This window comes from Giraffa tippelskirchi, chromosome 10 (assembly GCF_054371585.1).
Source record: "Giraffa tippelskirchi isolate mGirTip1 chromosome 10, T2T-mGirTip1v1.2.pri, whole genome shotgun sequence".
In the NCBI taxonomy this organism is placed as follows: Eukaryota; Metazoa; Chordata; class Mammalia; order Artiodactyla; family Giraffidae; genus Giraffa; species Giraffa tippelskirchi.
Genome location: NC_137284.1, coordinates 50,682,547 through 50,706,863, shown reverse-complemented (window position 1 = coordinate 50,706,863; position 24,317 = coordinate 50,682,547).

Genomic DNA, 24,317 nt, shown 5'->3' with positions numbered 1-24,317 from the left:
AGACAGATCACAAGGCCGAGGGTCCAAGGGCCATGGGGATCCTCCCACCTAGCGCTAAGACTTGGAAACGAGGCAAGAGAGAGAGGGTCCGTGAGAATGGGATTTCACTCACCCTTGTAACCGACGGGTGAAATGTGGGCCAGTGTGTGGATGTCAGTCCAGCAAGGCAAGTGGAGAGTCCCATCCCGGAGCTCGTCTCAGTTTCTCAGCAAGGTCCAAGGGAGGGGGCCACTGGAGGTGGGCTCATGAGAGGAGCCCACCCAGTTGCGGTGGATCTTCCCTCCCGGGTTTCAGCACCAGAATATAAGGCGAGTGCAGAGAAACAGAGAGCCAGATGGGCAGTCAGGCAAGAAAAGGGGGATTTATTAGAGGGAAACGAGAGGGTGACTGGCCCTTAAAGAGAACCACGTCCTCCCTTTCTGACGCCAGTGAGACAACAGGATGCCATTTGGGCAGTTTGGTCAGTCTCACAGATCACTGTGATTTTATTCTTTGTTTGCAAGGTCTATGTAATGAGCCGTCTTATCAATGAGACCCCATGTGGGCCCTATCACTAATGAATGAATTTCATAAGCAATTAATTCATAAAGCTTCTTATGAAGAACATAATATGACTATTTTGTAATCTTTTCTCATCACATATTAAAAAGAAATTGACAATTATACTCTAACTTGTGTTATCCTGTGTTGCAGTGTTCATTATTAAACTTGAATCAACTTTCCGCTTAAAATGTTTATCAAACTGTTTTTCACCAGTTAGAGGAATAAAAGATAATTGGAGCAAAGGATTTGTCAAGACCCTAACAATCTTGTGATTCTTCTTGTTATTAGCATTAAAATAATACAGAACACAAGTAAACACTTCCTTTTACATTTTCTCTGATCTCTTAGATCTGAAAGTCTTTCTGGCCTAATGTCTCCACACTCACTGAGTATCATCCATTCTCTGCCTGAAAATTACATATTCAGAACACTTGAGGTCTTATCACTAATCAGTACAATGAAACCAAGCTTTAGTCCCCATAAAAATACAATGTAACAATGTACCTGCAATGCAGAATGAAAGCTGATTTAAATTACAATAAGGCACAAATAAAAGGAACAAAACAAAAACATTTCATTTAGCAAAATTTGTTAACTCCAGAAGCTTACATCAATGACGGCTTCATCATCAATCAAAACATCAACCCAGCAGCATCCAAGGGCAGCTTTCAGTCCCTGTAAATACCAGGGTTGAGTGGATTTCACACTCAATGAAAGGAAATTGAAACACACGATATTAGAACTGGAAGAAATCTTTCAAGTTCTGGAAACAATTACCTTACTTTGTGTAAGAAATTGGACTCACTAACTACCTGCCTCTTGAATCCTTCAGCTGTGCCCAGTGTGTCCATAATAAACATGCTCCCCTGCCCTGTGTACTTGTCTCTAACACTACACAGCACATTACAGCTTAGTAACTTTGTTTTCTCATAGAGGTGCTGAAAGCACAGCTTACCTGGTGTACTCAACAGGTTATATCTGGGATGTTGGCCAGGGCTGTAATTGTCAGGCTTGACCCAGTGAAGACTCCTTGCTGGGAGGCTTGTTCATGGGGTTGCTGTTGTCTTTGGAAGGACCCATCAGTCTTCAAAACCTGGACCTCTTCCAGAGCTCCTGATATGGCAGCTGCCTTCCTTGGGAGTGAATGATCAGAGCAGGAACCAGGCAGAGGCCACAATTTTTAGGCCATGCCCATGCATGCATGCATCAGACCCCACACATAATAATTTTCCTAATATTTTATTGGTGAACAATCAACCCTGTTCATTGTGGAAGGATGTCACAATGACATGAATATTTTCAAACAAGAATCATGGAGGCTATTTTGAATTTAATAATGGCAATCATAATCCTCTTTTCCTTTTTTTTTTTTTTTACCTCCTGTCTTCTCTCATTTTTCCACTATCATCATTTCCACGGCAAGTTTCTTAAATGATGCTAAGTAATCCATCCCCATTTTTAACTCCTACTCCAAAACTTCTGCCAATTACAAATGTAATTAATGAGTACTCTGTGCTCTCCGTTTCTGCTTTCAAACAATTCCTCCTCCATGCCCTTGTAAAAAGGATAAAGCTGTACTAGCTCTTGTCATGAACTAATACATCATCAACTAACACGTCACTCACTCCCTAGCTCTCCTAAAATTTCTGTCATCTGCAATATTTCACTTCACCAAACAAATCTTAGGATCTCAATTTTTTAACCCTCTTGTTGTTAGTTCATTTCCTTGAACAACACATTCACATGACTGCAACATAAAACTCCAAAATCAGGTCCTATCCCCCAGACAACTACCTTCTACCTATTTACTCACTTAAAAAAATAAATAAATAAATAAAATAAAATGTTTTTCTGTTTGGGGATAACTTTAGATTTACAATAAGATGATATGATATTATAGGAAGTTTGCATATATTCTTCATTGCATTTCAGTCTTACTTAATGTTATCATCTTAGATTGCTGGGGTAATTTGTCGAAATTGAAAGACCCATGTTGGCACAATATTTTTAACCAGACTGCAGACTTTATTCATATTTCACCTTTTTTCATTAATATTCTAGGATACAATCCAAGTTCCAAGTTTCATTGACTCACTGTGCCTACTTAGTCTCTCTGGGCCTGTGACAGTTTCTCATTCTTTCCGTTTTTCATGGCCTTAGCAATTTAGAAGAGTACTGGCCAGGTATTTTGTAGAATGTCCCAGAATTTGGATTTGATTAACATTTTTTTCATAATAGTCTTCATGGAATTATAGAAGTAATAGTATACAAGTGAATTTTTCTCATCACATCACACCAGGTGGCATTTAACATCCACATGGGAATGGCATTGAAGTTAACTGTCATCTTGAATATGATAGTGGCTGCCAGATTTCCATACAGTAAGTTATTTTTATTCCTTTTCCAAATTGTATTCTATGGAAGCAGTTTATTCAGCTCCCCTTAAGTCAAGAGATATCTGAAGTAGTAAGCAAGTTTGGCCTTGGAGTATAAAATGAAGCAGGGCAAGGCTAACCGAATTTTCCCAAGAGAATGCACTGGTCATAGCAACCAACCACTTCCAACAACACAAGAGACGACTCTACACATGGAAATCATAAAATAGTCAATACCAAAATCAGATTGATTATATTATTTGCAGCCAAAGATGGAGAAGCTCTATACAGTCAGCAAAAACAAGACCAGGAGATGACTGTGGCTCATATCATCAACAAGTTTTGCAAAATTCAGACTTAAATAGAAGAAAGTAGTGAAGTCCATTAGGGTTTTAGGTATGACATAAATCAAATCCCTTATAATTATACAGTGGAAATGACAAATAGATTTAAGAGAGTAGATCTGACAGAGTGCCTGAAAAACTACTGATGGAGGTTTGTAACATAGTATAGGAGGTGGTAAAACCAAAATCATCCCAAAGAGGCAAGGGAAATGCAAGAAGGCAAAATGGTTGTCTGAGGAGTCTTTACACATAGCTGAGAAAAGAGAAGTGAAAGGCAAAGGAGAAAGGGAGCGATACACCCAACTGAATGCAGAGTTCCAGAGAATAGCAAGGAGAGATAAGAAAGCCTCTTTAAGTGAACAATGCAAAGAAATAGAGAAAAACAATAGAATGGGAAAGACTAGAGTTCTCTTCAAGAAAATTAGAGATACCAAGGAACATTTCATGTAAAGATGGGCACAATAAAGGAAAGAAATGTCAAGGACCTAGCAGAAGCAGAAAAAAATAAATAAAAAAAGAGGGTGAGAATACACAAAAGAAATGGCCTGGATAGTGATTCTGTGATCACTCACCTAGAGCCAGACATCCTAGAGTGTGAGGTCTTGTGGGCCTTAGGAAGCATCACTGTGAACAAAGCTAGTGGAGGTGATGGAATTCCAGGTGACCTATTTCAAACCCTAAAAGATGATGCTGTCAAAGTACTGCAGTCAATATGCCATCAACTTTGGAAAACTCAGTGGCCACTGGACTGGACAAGGTCAGTTTTCATTTCAATCCCAAAGAAGGGCAATTCCAAAGAATATTCAAACTACAGAACAATTGCACTCATTTCATATATTAGCAAGGTGATGCACAAAATCCTCCAAGCTAGGCTTCAACAATACATGAATCAAGAACTTCCAGATTTACAAGCTGAATTTAGAAAAGGCAGAGTAACCAGAAATAAAATAGCAACATCTGCTGGATCACAGAAAAAGTAAGAGGATTTCAGAAACACATCAATTTCTGCTTCACTGACTACACCAAAGACTTTGACTATGTGGATCACAATAAACTGTAGAAAATTTTTAAAGAGATGGGAATACCAGACCACTTACCTGCCTCCTGAGAAACCTGTATGCAGGTCAAGAAGCAACAGTTAGAACCAGACATGGAACAACAGAGTAGTTCAAAATTGAGAAAGGAGTACCTCAGGGCAGTATATTGTCACCCTGCTTATTTAACTCATATACAGAGTACATCATGTGAAATGCCAGCATGGATGAATCATAGGCTGGAATCAAGATTGCCAGGAGAAATATCAACAACCTTATACATGCAGATGATACCACCCTAATGACAGAAAGAGAAGAGGAACTAAAGAGGCTCTTGATGAAGGTGAAAGACATGAGTGAAAAAGCTGGCTTAAAACTCAAGGTTTAAAAAACTTAGATCATGGCATCTGCCCCCATCACTCCATGGCAAGTAGATGGAGAAAAAGTGGAAGCAGTGATAGATTTTCTTTTTTTGGGTTCCAAAATCAGCACAGACAGTGACTGCAGTCACAAAATTAAAAGACACTTGCTCTTTGGAAGAGAAGCTCTGACAAACCTAGGCCATGTATAAAAAAGCAGGGACATCGCTTTGCCAGTCATTGTCTGTATAGTCAAAGCTATGGTTTTTCCAGGAGTCATGCACTAATATGAAAGCTGGACCATAAAGAAGTCTGAGCGCCAAAGAATTGATGCTTTTGAATTGTGATGCTGGAAAAGACTTTTGAGAGTCCCTTGGACAGCAAGGAGATCAAATCAGTCAATCCTAAAGGAAATCAACCCTGAATATTCATTAGAAGTTCTGATGCTGAAGCTGAAGCTCCAATACATTTGATGCCAAGAGCTGACTCATTGGAAAAGACCCTGATGCTGGGAAAGATTGAGGTCAGGAAAAGAAGGGGGCAACAGAAGATGAGATGGTTAGATGGCATCACCAACTCATTGGACATGCATCTAAGCAAACTCCAGGAGATAGTGAAGGACAGGGAAGCCTGGCATGCTGCAGTCCATGGGTCACAAAGAGTCGGACACAACTTAGTGACTCAACAACAACAACAACAAGGGCCTGAGGATTAAGCTCCATCTCTGGCAGGGTGAAATGTCTGCATATTTTCTAAAATTTTCTCCACCATGTATGTGTGTGTGTATATATATATATATATATATATATATATATATGCATTTGTGTATTTATTTCCTTACCAACTTATGTGACTTTTGTACACCTTGTGGTTTTAATATTGTTAGATAATTTTTTTCAGTTATTCCCAGTTCTGTATCATGAAGTTCCCCTCCAACCCACTGAATTTTTTACTTTTTTCTTCACTCTCCTTTTTCTGGTGTAGATAATGGGTCTGTCATTTCACTAATATTATTATAAGCATCTCAAAATTCTTCTTTTTGTATTTATTTCTTAGCATCCATCTGTTAAATCCACAGGCCTGGATGATTTCTATCTACTTTCGTTGTGCTGAACATCATAACAAACTATTAAAATAATACACAAAAGACTGACTGAAAGTATGACAAAGCAATTCTTACCAAATAAAAATGGACTTTGAAAGTTTCTGAAAACTCCTACTAATTTTCTCTAATTCATTTTCCCACTTTTCCTGGCTGCAGCTTCTGAAAATAGCTCTTTATTTTTAGGGAAATTTTAGATTTACCAAAAGTTTGTATAGAAAGCATGGGGACCTTTCTCCATATTCCATCTCTGGCTCCTCCCACAGATTCTCCTAATACTATCAGTTTGCACTGGTGTTGTGCATTTGTTCATTGATGAGCCAGTATTAATTCATTATTAATGATTAAAGTCTATAATTTACATTGTGTTGCACACTTCTGTGGGCTTTGGAAAATGCATAATATTGCACATTCACCATGATAGTATTATATAAAATAATTTCACTGTCCTAAAAGTTTCCTGTGCTTTACCTATTCATCCCTTTCTTCCAATAACAGCAACAACAAACCTCTGTAACTAATAAAGCAATTATAGCAAGTTAACAGATTGTAAGGTTAATTTCCAAATTAGGGTACTTTTTTATAGTAGTTAGCTGACACTATAACTAACCAAGGTGTATTTGTTTGATTATTGTTCATGTATTTGGGATGTTAGATATTTTTTTAGTTATGTGTGAGAACTATTCTCTCTCCATGTTAAACATTCTTTGCCATTCCTTTCATAATACAGTTTCATAGCAGAAGTTATCAAGTTAAAGGGTGTCAAATTTTATGATTTTGTTCTAGCTATATGAAAAATGACATTGGTAATTTGATAGGGATTTCATTGAACCTGTAGACTAAGATTATCATACTGAGTGAAGTATGCCAGACAGAGAAAGACAAATATTACATGATATTGCTTATATGTGGAATCCCCTCCCCCCTTAAAAAAGACACAAATGAACTTATATATAAAACAAAAATAGACTCACAAAAAGAAAAACAAAACTTAAATTTGTTTATCCCTCTTCCCACCAAAGTGGGAAGAGGGATAAATTCAGAGTTTGGGATTAGCATATATATACTACTTTATATAAATATATATAACCATGTATAACCTATATATAAATATAGATAATGAAAAATGATCCATTGTATAGCACAGGGAACTATATTCAATATTTTCTAATAATCTATAGGAGAAAAGAATCTGAAAAAATATATGTATATATAACTGAATTACTTTACTGAGCATCTCAAACTAACACAACATTGTAAATCAACTATATGCCTATAAAAATAAATTTAAAAGAAATGAAAGGGTTCATATCTGACAGTCTTCTTCTTCTTGACCTTCTTCTTCTTAACCATCATGCAACTTACTCTTTTATGTTTGAAGCTAAGTTCATTGATTTTTACAATTTTTATTTTTCAATAAAGGTTTAAGTTATAATTCTACAGTTAGCACCACTTTAGCTGAATGTAGCTTTGAAATGCTTTACTTTCATCACTGAGTTCTAGAGTCTTGTTTTAGATTGTTTTTATTATGATTTATGCTTTTATCCAAAAACTACATAAAAATGTTTATTTCTCTTTTTTAACATTTTTTAATTCATTTGGTTTTATTTATTTTTGGCTGTGCTTTAAAATTTTTATTTTATTTTTAATTAAAAGATTATCTACATCCACATTAATACGTCTACAATATTGTGATGGTTTCTGTCATACATAAACATGAATCAGCCATAGATATACATACATCCTCCACCTCCTAAGCCACTCTCTCACCTCCCTCTTCATCTCACCCCTCTAGCTCATCACAGAGAACCAACTTTGGGTTTCCTGCAACATACAGCAAATTCTCACCAGCTATCCACTTTCCATATGGTAACGCATATGTTTCAATACAACTCTCTGAGGTCATCCCACTCTCTGCTTCTCCCACTATAACCATAAGTCTGTTCTGTATGTCTTCATCTCCTTTATGCCTTTGCCTGCCTGGGTTTTCATTGCTACATGCAGACTTTCTCTAGTTGCTGCAAGCAGGGGCTACTCTCTAGTTACAGCGTGTGGGCTTCTCATTGTGGTGGCTTCTCTTGTTGCAGAGAAGCAGGGCTAGGCCTGTGGGCTTCAGGAGTTGCAGCGTGTGGGTTCAGTAGTTGTGGCATGGGCTTTAGGGCATGCAAGCTTCAGTAACTGCAGTGCATGGGCTTAGTTGCCCTGTGGCATGTGGGATCTTCCTGGACCAGGGATTGAACCCATGTTGCCTGCGTTGGCAGGTAGATTCTTAACAACTGGACCACCGGAGAAGTTCTGTATTTCTCTCTTTAAATCCTAAAGATTTGTTATCAACAGTAAAGTTGCTATCAGCACTAATTTCATTGTGATTAGTGAATATATTTTATTTATACCAATTTTTGACATGTGTTTAAATTTGCTTTATGGGAAAACATAGTCATTTTTTATTAATGTTTCATTTTTGCTTGAGAAGAATCTATGGTAACTATTGGGTATATGAATAATGTCAATTATGTTAAGCTTCTGAATTTTGTTATTTGCACATCTTTACATTATCAGAAAAGCTTGACAATCAGGCTAATTCAATGACCACACTAAAAGTATATGGTTAAAGTATGACCAAAATATTTTTCTCAAAATATTAGTGGTTTAATTTATATCTGCCATCATATTCACTGTCAACTGAAATGTAACATCACAGGAAGGTGTTACTGAGAGAAGAACTTGGTTGAAAAAATGATTGGGAGACACAGCTCTTCAGAAGCACTCCAGGCCCATCACATTTGCCATAATCCTGACAGAAAATTTCCAACACCACCTGACTCACTTCAGCACCAACTGCAAGCTCCTCCCCACTCTTCTTGGAGAGATATAGTATGACCATGGTTTTCCAAGCTAAATCTTCACTGTGATGTAACCATAAAAAACTGAATTTTTATTTTCTCAATTTCCTGGGATCTTTGTCAAATTAATCATTCTGTGCCTGAGGTTTTATAAACTGGGATTAATAATAGCATCCCACTCCATGAGATTCTTATGAAGGTTAAATGGGATAATATATGCAAAACACTCCAAAGAATATATGGAACATAGCAAAGGTAATAATTCTTAGTTATTATAAGTGATCACCCTTTACTATTGTCATCCCTGAATGGTTTCTGTTTTCATTGCTTCCTATAGGCCTCATGATTTCCCAATAAGATAAATCCCTGGAAGACAGAAATTATGGCACATTTTATTTTTAAATAAGATAAGCTTAGTAGGACATTACAAGTGCTGTCCCATCTAGTTTTGAAGCTGGAAATAGTCTACTGCCTTTGACTTACTTGTGAATATGCCCAAGTATTGAGCTGCATATTTCCTACTTATTGACACTAGGTATTTGCAGCCATTGTACCTAAAGGGGTGTGGATCCATCATTTATTTCCTTACTGAAGTTTTACAGCTGTTTTGGAATGAACTAACACCCTTGACTAGTTCCTTTCAGTAATTCTGTCTTGCTTTTTGGAGAGTGGATTCTGTGTTTTACAAGATGAATAACTATAGTTTCTTAATTTAATTTGCATGTCTTTTTAACAATCCTGTGGTTCTCTTCTGACATACAGAGTGATTTAGAATTGCATGATGTTCTTGGACTTCTGTTCCCCATCCTAACACTGCTTGTCTCTGCACAGAAGCTGACACACAGGATAGCAATACTGAGATAAGATAATTCCACTGCGACAAAGTTCAAAGGAGACCAGAATCTGTTTTCTAGGATGAATACAAACAGAGGCAACAGAAACACCCAGAGAAGCCTGAGCATGAAAGACCAGCCAGTGTGCAACCTGGGTGCCTCCCATGTGGACCTAACTCCTCTCCACCAGCAGACCTCACAGCATACAGCCAACAGTGTGGTTAGGCAGAAACATGCCCGGAGTTACCCATCTCTCTGCCTCCCTCTGGGCATTCATCGTCAGAGTGGCCAGGACCAGGGTGCTCCTGGGTGCTGGATGATTTGCCTTCATATACCCAAACCCTGGAAATTTTTTTTCAGGAGGGGAGCAGAAATCAATTTATTTCATTGGCAATTGCCAGGGCCAGGATTGTGTGTGTGTGTTTTCTCTTTGGCTGGGACAACATTCCAGATCCGTGGTGTAGCATTCCTTATCAGGCACCTTCTGAGTTCAGTCGACAGCATCACATGCAGTAGTTTGCCTTCATTCATTTAACTGGTATGATTCACAACCTTTTTTTGAAGTTAGAGGGAAAATTGTATTTTCTATTTGAAGATGGCAAGATGGATTTTTCAAAAGTCTTTAAATGTAAATGAACTAGTTGTTGTGTTTTTCAAAAAAGAAGTATAACATCTGGGAAGCAAGTTTTGCTGCTTAAACATACGGTGTTTCCCTAATGGGGAGAAACTGTACTACTAAACGAAATGACAGAAAACTTACAATGTATTTAATATTAAAAAATAGGAACCCAATATTTTGAAATCAAGTGAAACAAGAGACTTTCACAATTTAAAACAATGAAACATATCTATAGATTTCACATACTAAGAAGTACATATTGGCAGAGGATACTAATATGCAATTGTGTCTTGGATAAGAGTTACTATCTCACTTTGCAACCTGCTATTACATTTTGACTATCTCTAGTGAGTATTTACAGGAAATAGACATCCCTTTGGCTTAGGCATTGTTATTCACTGGTAACAGTGGCTTTGAACAGAGGAGACTGACTGATGAAAACATCACCTTGATCATGAAGTAATTAGACAATAATAGACTAACACATTTCTTCTTAGGGAATTCAAGAATAAAATGACATGAGAATAAGACCAAATGACCTACATCTAAACAAGGCAAATGTAGGGCAGGTGTAGTCAGATGCACGGCACTGGGGTGAGAGCATGGGCTGCGGGAGCCCCCAAGGTGCCAGGAGAGCATCCAGCCAGTGAGAGAACCAGCATTCTCCAGTCTCAGTTGCTACCAAGACACAGCCAGCTCTGGTGAAAGGAAGATATGACACCATTCATTTAGTTGTACCCAGTTCAAGAGAGAAGGTCTTCATCTTTCTCTTAAAGATGAATAGCCATTTGTCTTTCTGCTACCCTTATGAACTGCCCACTGCACACATACCTCTCAACTTACTGAGCATGGGCCAGGGAGTCATTTCTGAGAATCACATCTCACCTGTCTCCAGTGAATGCATCATCCATGTGTCTGGTGCTTGTTCTGTTATATGAGCTTTCAGATTTACAGACCAAGATCATTAGTGTTCATTCTCTGATTGTAAAGAACGGAAGAGCATCCATTTTCCCCAGAATTCAGGCCAAGAATCTACCCAGACTCAACTAAATCAAAATAATGAAAGGAAACTTGGATAAAGAAAAAAGAGCAGGAGGGTGAGTAGAAAAGAGTGGTTGAAAACTCATGGAAGGTAAGCCTGGGAAAGAGAAATCTTTGACCATCCATCAGCCCTCTAAGAACTTGCATGGATTTCTTGCAGAGAAGTGATTGTCCTTGCTTTACATCCCAATATCAAGTTATAACCAGTGGGTAAATGCCATACATGGATAGTTGCAACCCAGGGTAGCAAATGATTTTATGTAATTAAAACTACTTAAAAATGGAATGAGATTTTGGATAAAAGTAGGGTACTCCTTAAAAAAAAAATGGATAGGAATTTTAGATAAGAGTAGTTACCTGCAGTATTCAATAATAAGCTAGAAAATACTCTGGGATTTTCTGAGAAGTTTGCGAGTTCCAGACACTTTTGTGGTTGTTTTTTTTTTTTTTTTTTACTGACTGATACATACCTCCAAGATCTGCAACAGTGGTGTTGCTGGTGATATTGAGTGGGTACTTGGTCCTTAGGAACCAGACACCCCACTGCATGAGATCTTCGCAGGGCATTTTTGCACAAGAACAATAGCAAAAAGATCACTAACGCATTGTCCCCAACCTACAAAATGAGAAGCCTGGAAGACAGGAATGCAGAGAGTACCGAAGGTTCCCCAGATGGTTCAGCTTAAAGAACTTCCCCCACACAGGCAACTCCTGCCTGTGTCCTGGTCCTCTGATTTCTGTCCCAAACTTGGGGACAAGGCAGTGGGGGGGGTTGCTATCTTTGTCCTTTTAGATTTAATGGATGAAGAATCAGTAAAAAGTGAGACTGATGGTTAGAACTGGAGATGGTTTGGAAATGGATCTGCCATACCACCCAGCATTACCACTGCTGGGCAAACACACCGAGGAAACCAGAATTGACAGAGACACGTGTACCCCAATGTTCATCGCAGCACTGTTTACAATAGCCAGGACGTGGAAGCAACCTAGATGTCCATCAACAGACGAATAGATAAGAAAGCTGTGGTACATACACACAATGGAATATCACTCAGCCATTAAAAAGAATGCATTTGAATCAGTTCTAATGAGGCGGATGAAACTGGAGCCTATTATACAGAGTGAAGTAAGTCAGAAAGAAAAACACCAATACAGTATATTAGTGCATATGTATGGAATTTAGAAAGATGGCAATGATGACCCTACATGCGAGACAGCAGAAGAGACACAGGTGTAAATAACAGTCTTTTGGACTCTGTGGGAGAAGGCGAGGGTGGGATGATTTGAGAGAATAGCATTGAAATGTATATTATCATATGTGAAACAGATCACCATCCAAGGTTTGATGCATGAGATAGGGTGCTCAGGGCTGGTGCACTGGGATGGCCCAGAGGGATGCAATGGGGAGGGAGGTGTGTGTGTGGGGGGTTCAGGATGGGGAACACATGTACAACCATGGCTGATTCATGTCAATGCATGGCAAAACCTGCTACAATATTGTAAAGTAATTAACGCCCAATTTAAATAAATTAATTAATTTAAAAAAACTTAAAAACAACAACAAAAAAGAACTGCAGATGGTTAATGGTTGGAGATGGAAAGGGAAAATGTAGAAAAAATACACTGTAGGCCCAGCTGCAAGAAGGAAAAAAGAGAAAAGTTTAATGGGCTGATCTTTTCTGTTTTTATCATCTTACCTTTGAACTAGTTATTCAAGTCACTTCAGTAGTATCTGACTCTTTGCAACCCCATGGACTGCAGCACACCAGGCTTCCCTATCCATCACCAACTCTGAGAGTTTACTCAAACTCATGTCCATTGAATCAGTGATGCCATCCAACCATCTCACCTCTGTCATTCCCTTCTCCTCCCACCTTCAATCTTTCCCAGCATCAGTATCTTTTCAAATGAGTCAGTTCTTCACATAAGATGGCCAAAATATTGCAGTTTCACCTTCAACATCAGTCCTTCCAATGAATATTCAGGACTGATTTCCCTATAGGATGGACTGGTTGGATTTCCTTGCAGTTCAATGGACTCTCAAGAGTCTTCTCCAACACCACATTTCAAAAGCATCAGTTCTTCAGCACTCAGTTTTCTTTATATTCCAACTCTCATATCCACACATGACCACTAGGAAAACCATAGCCTTGACTAGACTGGACTTTTGTTGGCAAAGTAATGTCTCTGCTTTTTAATATGCAGTCTAGGTTGGTCATAACTTTCCTTCCAAGGAGTAAGCGTCTTTTTCATGGCTGCAGTCATCATCTACAGTGATTTTGGAGGCCCCCAAAATAAAGTCTGTCACTGTTTCCCCATCTATTTGCCATGAAGTGGTAGGACCAGATGCCATGATCTTAGTTTTCTTAATGTTGAGCTTTAAAACAACTTTTTCACTCTCATCTTTCACTTTCATCAAGAGGCTCTTTAGTTCTTTGCTTTCTGCCATAAGTGTGGTGTCATCTGCATATCTGAGGTTATTGATATTTCTCCCTGCAATCTTAATTCCAGCTTGTGCTTCCTCCAGCCCAGAGTTTCTCATGATGTACTCTGCATATAAGTTAAATAAGCAGGGTGAAAATATACAGCCTTGACGTACTCCTTTTCCTATTTGGAACCAGTCTGTTGAACTAGTTATATGCTCAGAAAAAAAAATTAACAATAAAAACATATTAACACAAAAAATTCAGTCCACCTCCTTCCCATGTATTTACATTCCATTGGTAACTGTATTTACAACATTTTATGATTTTGTTTTAGATTTTGCTTTTGGATACAGATGTTTATTTGCTTATGTATAGGGTCAAAACTCTTATTTTCCTTTAAATAAGACCAAAGTATATGTATTTTTATACATTTAAAAAATAACACTACATTTTAGAGAACTTTCCATGAATAAACCCATAAAGGTGCACACCATCCCTAAGTTCTTAATAATAAACATTATTTCCTTCTAAATATTTGCTTTCATATAATTTAAACAATTAACTTCTATAGTCAACTCTTTAATCCACTTAGAATTGATTTTTGAGTTGGCTGCAAAATGGAGATCCAGCTTAATTTTTTTCTATGCAGAAATCATTTCTCCTAACACCATTTATTGAGTAGAATATTAGTCAACATTGATCTGCAATGCCTCTTCTGCCACAAATCAAATTTTTGTGTGCATGGATGTATTTGTTGACACTCTTTTACACTCCATTTTACAGAATGGATTATTTATTAAAAATTGTATTTAAGATAATATCTATTATAGGTACTATACTATATTCTTGTTATTAGTTTTTAATATGTAAATGACTTTAGCCTCTATGGGGGCTTTGTTTTTCTCAATCATGGGTCAACAAACATTTTCTGAAAAGAGACAGATAGTAAATATTTAGATTTTGCAAATCATACAGCCTCTAGGACAACTACTAGCTTTCTCATTGTATTATAAATGTAGCCATGAGCACTCTGTAAACAGATGGCCATGGTTGTGTTGAATGCAAGTCCACTTAAAAAATAAGTCTGTGGAGTGGATTTGACTCAAGAGCTGTAGTTTCCTGACCTATGTCCTAAAGAAATGTCTTTTTTTGGATTTTGAATGAAATTGCATTGAATTCAAAGATCAACTTGTACCTTGCACAAAACTATAAATATTGATGTATTTTGTCTCTGTTTATTAATATGACAATCATTAGTCTTTTTAAAAAAGAATATGTGTTAAAATTTTAAATGTGCTCTGTATAGAAATTTGGCCAGGTTTATTCCTAGTAATCCTTTAGTTTTCTGTGATTCCTTTCAGATCTATAGGTAGATAACCTTATTAACTAATTATATCTTATTTTTCCCCCTCCCTTCCAGATTTACCTTCTGATGTTTGAATTTACCTTATTATTACACTGACTAGAATAGCCCCTTCAGTACTCTATTGTTGCGTTGACATTGAACATGCTGCTTTGCTGTTTCCTGTAATGCTTCAAAATTAAGTATATTTCCTGTAGGTTCTGGCAGGATTGTTTTCTATTTTGATGATATGTATACTCAAGTCTGGAGTGGATACTGAATTTCATCAAATGTTTTTTAATATCCATGACAAGGATAACATCTTTTTTTTTTTCCTTTTTTCAATCTGTTAATTAAGTGACTCAACTCAAAAACTTTAAATAAACTCTGGTTTACCATGAATCACTGTCCTTTTTCAGGCACCTATTAAATATTATCTTAGTTTTAGGCATCTAGTTTTCTAAGCATGATTATTCTGGAAAATTGCTCGTTTCTCCTTGTCTGATTTTGAAATGAGGTTAATTCAAGACTCATTTGGAAGTTTAAGAATAGTTCTATTTTCTATTTTGCCCACGAACCATTAAATTGATATTATCAATAATATCAGTAATATATATTAATAAAGTAACTTCTGTTCACTGTAAACCAAGTATAGCTATACCACCAAATAACCAGCCCATAGCAACTTCTCTCTTAAAGCAGAAATGAAGAAAGTAATTATGATCATATTACCCATTCATTTGTTCAATATGATTGGGGAGGAAGTAGATGCTGAATAAGAAAAGTGTATAACATGTTGAAAGGTGAAAGAGAAAGTTGCTCAGTTATGTCCAACTCTTTGTGACCACATGTACTATAAAGTCCATGGAATTCTCCAAGCCAGAATACTGGATTAGGTAGCCTTTACCCTTCTTCAGGGGATCTTCCCAACCCAGGGATCAAACCCAGGTCTCCATTGTTGCAAACATATTCTTTACCAGTTGAGCCACAAGGGAAGCCCAAGAATACTGGAGTGGGTAGTCTATCCCTTCTCCAGTGGATCTTCCTGACCCAGGAATCGAACTGTGGTCTCCTGCATTGCAGGCAGATTCTTTACCAACTGAGCTATCAGGAGAGCCCAGTATAACATGTTAGATGGCCACCAAATGAAAAGGAAGCAATGAAGCTGGGAATGAAAATAAGAAAGGGAGAGCATTTCTGATATGGTCTTCAGAAGATATCTCAAATTGTAGTAACTGACACGTGCAGAAGTTTGAAGGAATTCAAAGACAAAGCCATTAGTTCAGTTCAGTTGCTCAGTCATTTCCAACACTTTGCGACACCATGAATCGCAGCACACCAGGCCTCCATGTCCATCACCAACTCTCGGAGTTTACCCAAACTCATGTCCATCGAGTTGGTGATGCCATCCAGCCATCTCATCCTCTGTCGGCCAATTCTTCTGTCCCCAATCCTTCCCAGCATCAGGGTCTTTTCCAATGAGTCAGCTCTTCGCATGAGGTGGCCAAAGTATTGGAGTTTCAGTTTCAACATCAGTCCTTCCAATGAACACCTAGGACTGAACTCCTTAGGATGGACTAGTCGGATCTCCTTGCAGTCCAAGGGGCTATCAAGAGTCTTCTCCAACACCACAGTTCAAAAGCATCAATTCTTCGGTGCTCATCTTTCTTCACCGTCCAACTCTCACATCCATACACGACTACTGGAAAAACCATAGCCTTGACTAGATGGACCTTTGTTGGCAAAGTAATGTCTCTGCTTTATAATATGCTGTCTACGTTGGTCATAACTTTCCTTCCAAGGAGTAAGCATCTTTTAATTTATGGCTGCAATCACCATCTGCAGTGATTTTGGAGGCCCCCAAAATAAAGTCTGATGCTATTTCCACTGTTTTGCCATCTATTTCCCATGAAGTGATGGGACCAGATGCTATGATCTTAGCTTTCTGAATGTTGAGCTTTAAGCCAACTTTTTCATTCACATCTTTCACTTTCATCAAGAGGTTTTTTAGTTCCTCTTCACGTTCTGCCATAAGGGTGGTGTCATCTGCATATCTGAGGTTATTGTTTTCTCTCTCAGTGATCTTAATTACAGCTTGTGCTTCTTCCAGCCCAGCGTTTCTCATGATGTACTCTGCATATAAGTTAAATAAGCATGGTGACAATATACAGCCTTGACGTATTCCTTTTCCTATTTGGAACCAGTCAGTTGCTCTATGTCCAATTCTAACTGTTGCTTCCTGACCTGCATACAGGTTTCTCAAGAGGCAGGTCAGGTGGTCTGGTATTCTCATCTCTTTCAGAATTTTCCACAGTTTATTGTGATCCACACAGTCAAAGGCTTTGGCATAGTCAATAAAGCAGAAATAGATGTTTTTCTGGTACTCTCTTGCTTTTTCAATTATCCAGTGGATATTGGCGATTTGATGTCTGGTTCCTTTGCCTTTTGTAAAACCAGCTTGGACATCTGGAAGTTCACAGTTCATGTATTGCTGAAGCCTGGCTTGGAGAATTTTGAGCAGTACTTTGCTGACATGCAAGATGAGTGCAATTGTGCGGTAGTTTGAGCATTCTTTGGCATTGCCTTTCTTTGGGATTGGAATGAAAACTGACCTTTTCCAGTCCTGTGGCCACTGCTGAGTTTTCCAAATTTGCTGGCATATTGAGTGCAGCATTTTCACAGCACCATCTTTCAGGATTTGAAATAACTCAACTGGAATTCCATCAATTCCACTAGAATTGTTCGTAGTGATGCTTTATAAGGCCCACTTTAGGTCAGTGATCACACCATCATGACTATCTGAGTTGTGAAGATCTTTTTTGTACAGTTCTTCTGTATATTTTTGCTACCTCTTCTTAATATCTTCTGCTTCTGTTAGGTCCATACCATTTCTGTCCTTTATCGAGCCCATCTTTGCATGAAATGTTCCCTTGGCATCTCTAATTTGCTTGAAGAGATCTCTAGTCTTTCCCATTCTGTTGTTTTCCTCTATTTCTTTGCATTGATCTCTGAGGACAGCTCTCTTATCTCTCCTTGCTATTCTTTGGAACTCTGCATTCAGATGGGAATATCTTTCCTTTTCTTCTTTGCTTTTTGCTTCTCTTCTTTTCCCAGCTATTTGTAAGGCCTCCTCAGACAGCCATTTTCCTTTTTTGCATTTCTTTTCCATGGGGATGATCTTGATCCCTGTCTCCTGTACAATGTCACGAACCTCCGTCCATAGTTCATCAGGCACTCTGTCTATCATATCTAGCCCCTTAAATCTATTTGTCACTTCCACTGTATAATCATAAGGGATTTGATTTACATCATACCTTAATGGTCTAGTGGTCAGGGGCATGGCCGAGAGGAGCAACTCCACGTTCAAGGTCGGGAGGGGCGGCCGTGAGAGAGATACCCCTCGTCCAAGGTAAGGAGCAGCGTCTGTGCTTTGTTGGAGCAGCCGTGAAGAGATACCTCACGTCCAAGGTAAGAGATAAAGCCATATAAATACCCAAACAAGAAACAATGAGTAAAAGGCACTAGGATTAGAGAAAATCTGTTTCATCTGAAGAAAAATAAGGAGGCACAGAGACTTGGCTCTTTAAAGAGAAGCAGAAGATGAAGCCAGGGAAGAACTAAGAGAGAGTACCCTGAAGAGAGTTTATTCCTGCTCTCAGGTCATCCCACTTACCCCTGTGGCCACATAGTCTTATTTTCGTGATGATAGATGGATCCCTTATGTCCCTTTTGACTCCTCTATCTGAGTGCTTCCTCTCATCCTCTTTCTCTTATTCAAGGATCTTACACTAGAAATTTTCTCATCCTTCAGTGTGAGTTCATTTCCATCAGTAAACATGTTAAAATTTCTTCTATCTTGAAAAAAAAAATCTACATTTTTTTTCATCTACCATGAAAATTGCTAATTTTAAAGAAAATGTTTGTAAAATTATTGTCTATCCTTAGGATCACCAATGATTTTCCCTCAGTTAGAGTTAATCCATTATACTCAAGCTTTATCCCACCATTGTACAAAATTCCTGTATGTTTGATTCACCAGTTGTTTCCACACTGGTAGATCCGAGGGTTACTTCCAATCCTCATCTTGCTGACCTATCAACCACGTCTCACATGGCTGATGATGTGGACATTTTTTTTTTCCCACCCAATTCAGCCCTTCAGATGTGTCCTTACCTTATTCTCCATTACTCTCTGATTCATATTGCTTGTCTTTTCCACCTTCTTGAACTTTATATAAAAAATCTCAAACCCAGTTCTTAGACTTCTACTGTTCTCCTATGCTTATCCCCTTGATGATCCCTTCCACAGTGTTAAACAACACACGTATTTGCTTGGACTGCTAGATTTTTATCCCAGATCAGATCTCATCTGAGTTTGAAATCATGCAAAAACTGAATTCTTGTCATCTCCATCAGAATGCCTAGTAGACATCTGAAACCTTGCAAATCTGTAATCAAAATCCGGAACTTCCCACCAAGATAATGGAAGCTCTATTTTTCTGGTTGCCTAAACCAAAGGAACCTTGTGTTCATTCTTGATGACTCTATTTCAGACTCTATATCCAACCTATCACCAAATCCTATCCGTTACAATTTCTAAACCTACTCAGAATCTCTCTCTTCCCATCCCCTCCTTCAACACCACCATGTCTGTCTAAGCCAAGATAGCCACTGCCAGTTGCATGGCTGTCCCACTCTCCTTCTGATCCTGATGCTCTCAACTCATCTCCACCACCTTGCTTTAATCAGAGAAACTAAAGTAAAGCTTTAGAAACAAAGTGTCCCTCTGCCTACAGTTGTTCAACTACATCAAGCTCACAACTGCTTTCCTCACATCTTTCAGGCCTCTGTAAACATTACACTTTCTCATGAGGTCTTTCTTGATGTTATTTAAAGTTAGTGACTTGCACTTCACTCATACTCTCCTTCCACCTTGACAGTTTTTATCTTTCTAGTTATGTGATTTTTTTCCTCCACTGGTAACATATTTTATTTATTTGCTTGCATAGTAAGTCACAACGCAATGACAAGCTCAATGAACAAATACTTTGTTTTCAGTGTAACTACCTCCCAATCATTACCTCTTCCCCCCTACTCAAAGGTATTGTTATTTTACCTGCTCTGCCCATAGATTAAGTGTGGAACAAAGACCCATGTGAAGTATATATAAATTGGAGTCTGGCTTCTTTCACCGAAAATTATTTTGTGAAATGCATCCTTGTTATTGTAAATAATTGTAGTTATTTATTTTCAATGCTGCATGTTTTTCCATTGTAAATATACCCATTTTATTTATCCCATTTTCTAATGATGCCCCTGGTTAAAATCAAATTTTTGGATTTATCAATTAATGCTTTTAGAGTAGTGATACAGAAAATGGCTAGGTTTAATACAGAGGGACAGAACATTGATCTCTACAATTCATACTGAAAGGAAAAATATAGGACTAAAAGTTTAAGAGGATTTACTCCTAACTGGGTGAATAGCACAGACTTGCTTGAATCCATTTCCACATCAATAGGGAAGCTAGAATTGAACATTTTATAAGTAGATTTAGTTTGTCAGTGCTGCTGATGAGGTATAGTATTTGGGAAAAAAGAAGTGGAAAGACAGGATAGCTAGAAATGTCAGGTCCCACAGTGCTGGGAATTAGAGAACAGAATGTCAAATTCAAATGGGAGAACCTATGGCCAATTCTGATAAATTCTCTGAATCCCTTTTCTCCAGTGTTTGGGTTTTTTTGTTTGTTTGTTTGTTTGTTTTTAGATATTGAAATGAGATGATAATGGAAATTATGAAACAAATGTCACCTGAGGCTCTGTACCTGTTGATGCAGTATCTTATACCAACCTAGATCTGCCTTTGGGAGGAGAGGGGATGAAGGGGAGAAGGAAATTACAATGACGTTAATTGAAAAAAGTTATGAGGAGGTAATATGAACATAATTGGATAAGTGGATCTTCCTAATATGGATGAACTATTCACTGACCAGAGATTGAACCCATGTCCTTACCACTGGACCTCCAATGAATTTCCTCCTTTTTTTGGCATCAGAATCCCTTTACGATTCAAAACTATATTCAGTACTATAGATGGGAGGGTAATACTTTGCATTCTAGAAGCACCTATATATTCCTTGAAACCTCTCACTGAGAGGAGCATGGGCACATAACTGAAGGTGGACCAAATGGAACTTCTAGGCAGAACTTCTGACCTAAGATACAAATGCAAAGAATCTGGCAATTTTGGAATTCCTTGTGCTTTTGGAGGTGATGACAATCCAAGGTGCAATAGGAGGAGTCAGGTGTTCAGCACCTGTAGCAGCTGTTTCCTGCCTACGTTGTTTCTTTCACTGAAGCTGGAACACCTTCTGTCCTAACCATTTCCCAAGCCTGGTTCTCAATGCATCCCGTTAATTACTTTAGCTCAACCACAATTTCTAATAGCTGCTGTTTTATGCTACCAACAACTACTGTTTTCAGACAGATATCACTGCTCAAATACTGAGACTATGAAATCATTTGATCTTTGGAGGACAAAAATCAAAGGCAATTCTTAAAAGCTGTTTCTGGGACAATTCTAAAACATTTGTCAATGTGGCACCACCAAATTGGGTGGCCTACGGTTCAAAGGCTCTCAGAGTTCTGATCTCCATGTCATGGAGGGGTATGATCCCAGAATTGTTAATACGTTAGTTTTTTCTTTTTTATCAGATGGAATGTTGTTAATCTCTTTATTTTATTGAAAATTCTGAATCTTACTTACCTAAAAATCAGGCATCAGATTGGTCAAGCCCAGAAATGCTAAGCAGAAATCTTGCCAGATAATAGTCTCACTTTGCAAAATTTAGAGTTTTGGGTTATTATTATTATTTTTTAATACACATGGCTTGTGCTTTCACTTCAGACAATTTTTATAATACAGAAGAATAGGACAAAAATAAACAACTCACAAAGCATTACCACACTGTGAGTGTGTCCCAAAGTAATTTTATTTCATTACAAAATGATTGAAGGATTTGTGATGGGACACCTAAATACAATTTTAGAAACAACACTGTGATAAATGAAGGGACAGGGCTCTTCATAAAACAGGGACATTGTTTTGAAAGTAATTTCAATAATTAAAAAAGAAAAACTAATTACATCTGCCAAAGTAAAATTGTAGTAATGAAAACAAAGATAAATGAAATAAGAAGAGAACATTTAAACTGAAACGAATATTATTGTGGAATTTCCATGAAAGTTTAAGCCCTAATGTCTTTAAGCACTTGTGGTTTGTAATTAAATAATTTACATCTTATGCATTTAGAATGGTTTTATTATGTACTATTCTTGAGATAAAGAAGAAAATAATTTCATATGTTCCGTAATCAGAGGAAGACTTAGGTTAGGAAAACCTAGACTTACATGAAAACCTGATATTGGGAGACCTGGTGGATTAAATAAATGATTTCTTAAGCTTAAAACTATAGGAACAGAGCACATTTGGGTAAAGAATGATGACAAATTTTGTTTGGGGTTGGAATTGGTAACTCAAAGGCAATTTCAATAGACTGGTGGCTCAGATAGTAAAGAAGCTGTTTGCAATGTGGGAGACCTGGGTTTGATCCCTGGGTTGGGAAGATCCCCTGGAGAAGGGAATGGCTATCCACTCCAGTATTGTTGCCTGGAGAATTCCATGGACAGAGGAGCCTGGTGGGCTACAGTCCATAGGATCACAAAGAGTCAGACATAACTGAGCAACTAACAATTAACTTTCACTTTTCATGGATTTGTAAAGTAAGTAGTAAGAAATGTAAACTGCAGAATTAGATTTGTAGGTTATCATTGAGTATGGTTATCAAAGTCAGGGGTTAAGAGTGGATCACAGAGGGGGAATGAGAAGAAATGATGACCTACAATCCGAAGTTGAGGGGTGGATATTAATAGAACAGACCATCTTGTTGAAGCACTATAGGAGACCTGAGATGCTGACACATCAAATGCAAAAAACAAACAAACAAACAAAAACCTTTCAGGGTGGTAAATATTAACAATCTATATCATATGAGAAATGACTGGAGGAGTTTGAGAGAAAAAGACCAAAGCATGGCTGCTCCGGTTGTTAGAAGGGTCAAAAATTTGAATAGAGTAAATCAACATGAACATCAGGCCAGAGATTCATTAACATAAAGCTGGGCTCTCACCCCAGAAAACCAAAAACAATTAATTTATACATAAAATGTCACTTCTCTAATAATAATTCTTTGACTGTAATAAGATTGAAGACTATTTGTCTTTCTTTTTCCTCCTCTCCTGAGCCTGTTTTTCTTATTCCTCAAACTCCTAGGTATTTATTTTAATGTAGAGTCATATAAACACTTCCTCCCCTTATCTTTCTCTATAGTTTACTTCCTAGTCTTTGGAAAAGGTTTGTTAAGATATTTTTGCCTATTCATAGAGACAGAAAGCACATGGGAATGTCTAGGGTCAAAGGGGGAGGTAGGTGGAGAGATGTAGCCAGTCTTCCAGATCTGTATGTTCTGTGTTTGCATGGTGGGTAAAGATGGGAGAGCTGGGTGTCCTACCTATATAAGTGATTTACATAAACTTTGGTATCTGCAAGGGTTCCTGTAATCAACCCTGTGCCACGACCATATCATTCACTGTGTACCAAGTTTCTGTCTGGGTTGATGAAAAAGCTTTTGGAATAGGTAGTGGGGGTGGTTGCTCAACAAAGGAAATGTAACTAATGACATTTAAAAAAAACAATCAAATTGTACACTTTATTTTTTATTTATTTACTTTGTTGTTTTTCTGGCCAACCCCATGTCCTGTGGGAATGTTAGTTCCCCCACTAGGGATTGAATTGGTGCCTGCCACAGTGGAAGTGCGGAATCCTAGCTACTGAACTGCCAGTAAATTCCCTAATTAATGTCATGACTTGAATCCATGGAAAGTGTTAAAACAGCAAACTTTATATGGTATATATTTTATCAAAATACACAAGTTAATAAAAATAAATAAAAGGAAGTAGTGTGTGGGGCAGCAGGGGATGGAGTGAAGCTCCTGTGGTGTCCCCTGACATATTCACCCCAGCATGGATTAGCTTCCATCCCACCTCCCAGCACTGTTCACAACTTACCCCTGAAGACCCAGGGGATGCCTGAGCAACTTCCAGGGAGTGCCCTTGCCACCCGCCCAACCCCCAACCCCAATACATGCAAAAGGGTAAAAAAGAAGTTCCCTGGTAGATCTGCTGGTAAAAAATCTGCGTGCACTGCAGGAAACCCCGATTTGATTCCTGGGTCAGGAAGATCTGCTGGATAAGGGAGGGGCTGCCCACTCCAGTATTCTTGGACTTCCCTGGTGGCTCAGCAGGTAAATAACCTGCCTGCAATGTGAGAGACCTAGGTTTGATCCCTGGGTTGGGAAGATCCCCTGGAGAAGGGAATGGCTACCCATTCCAGTATTCT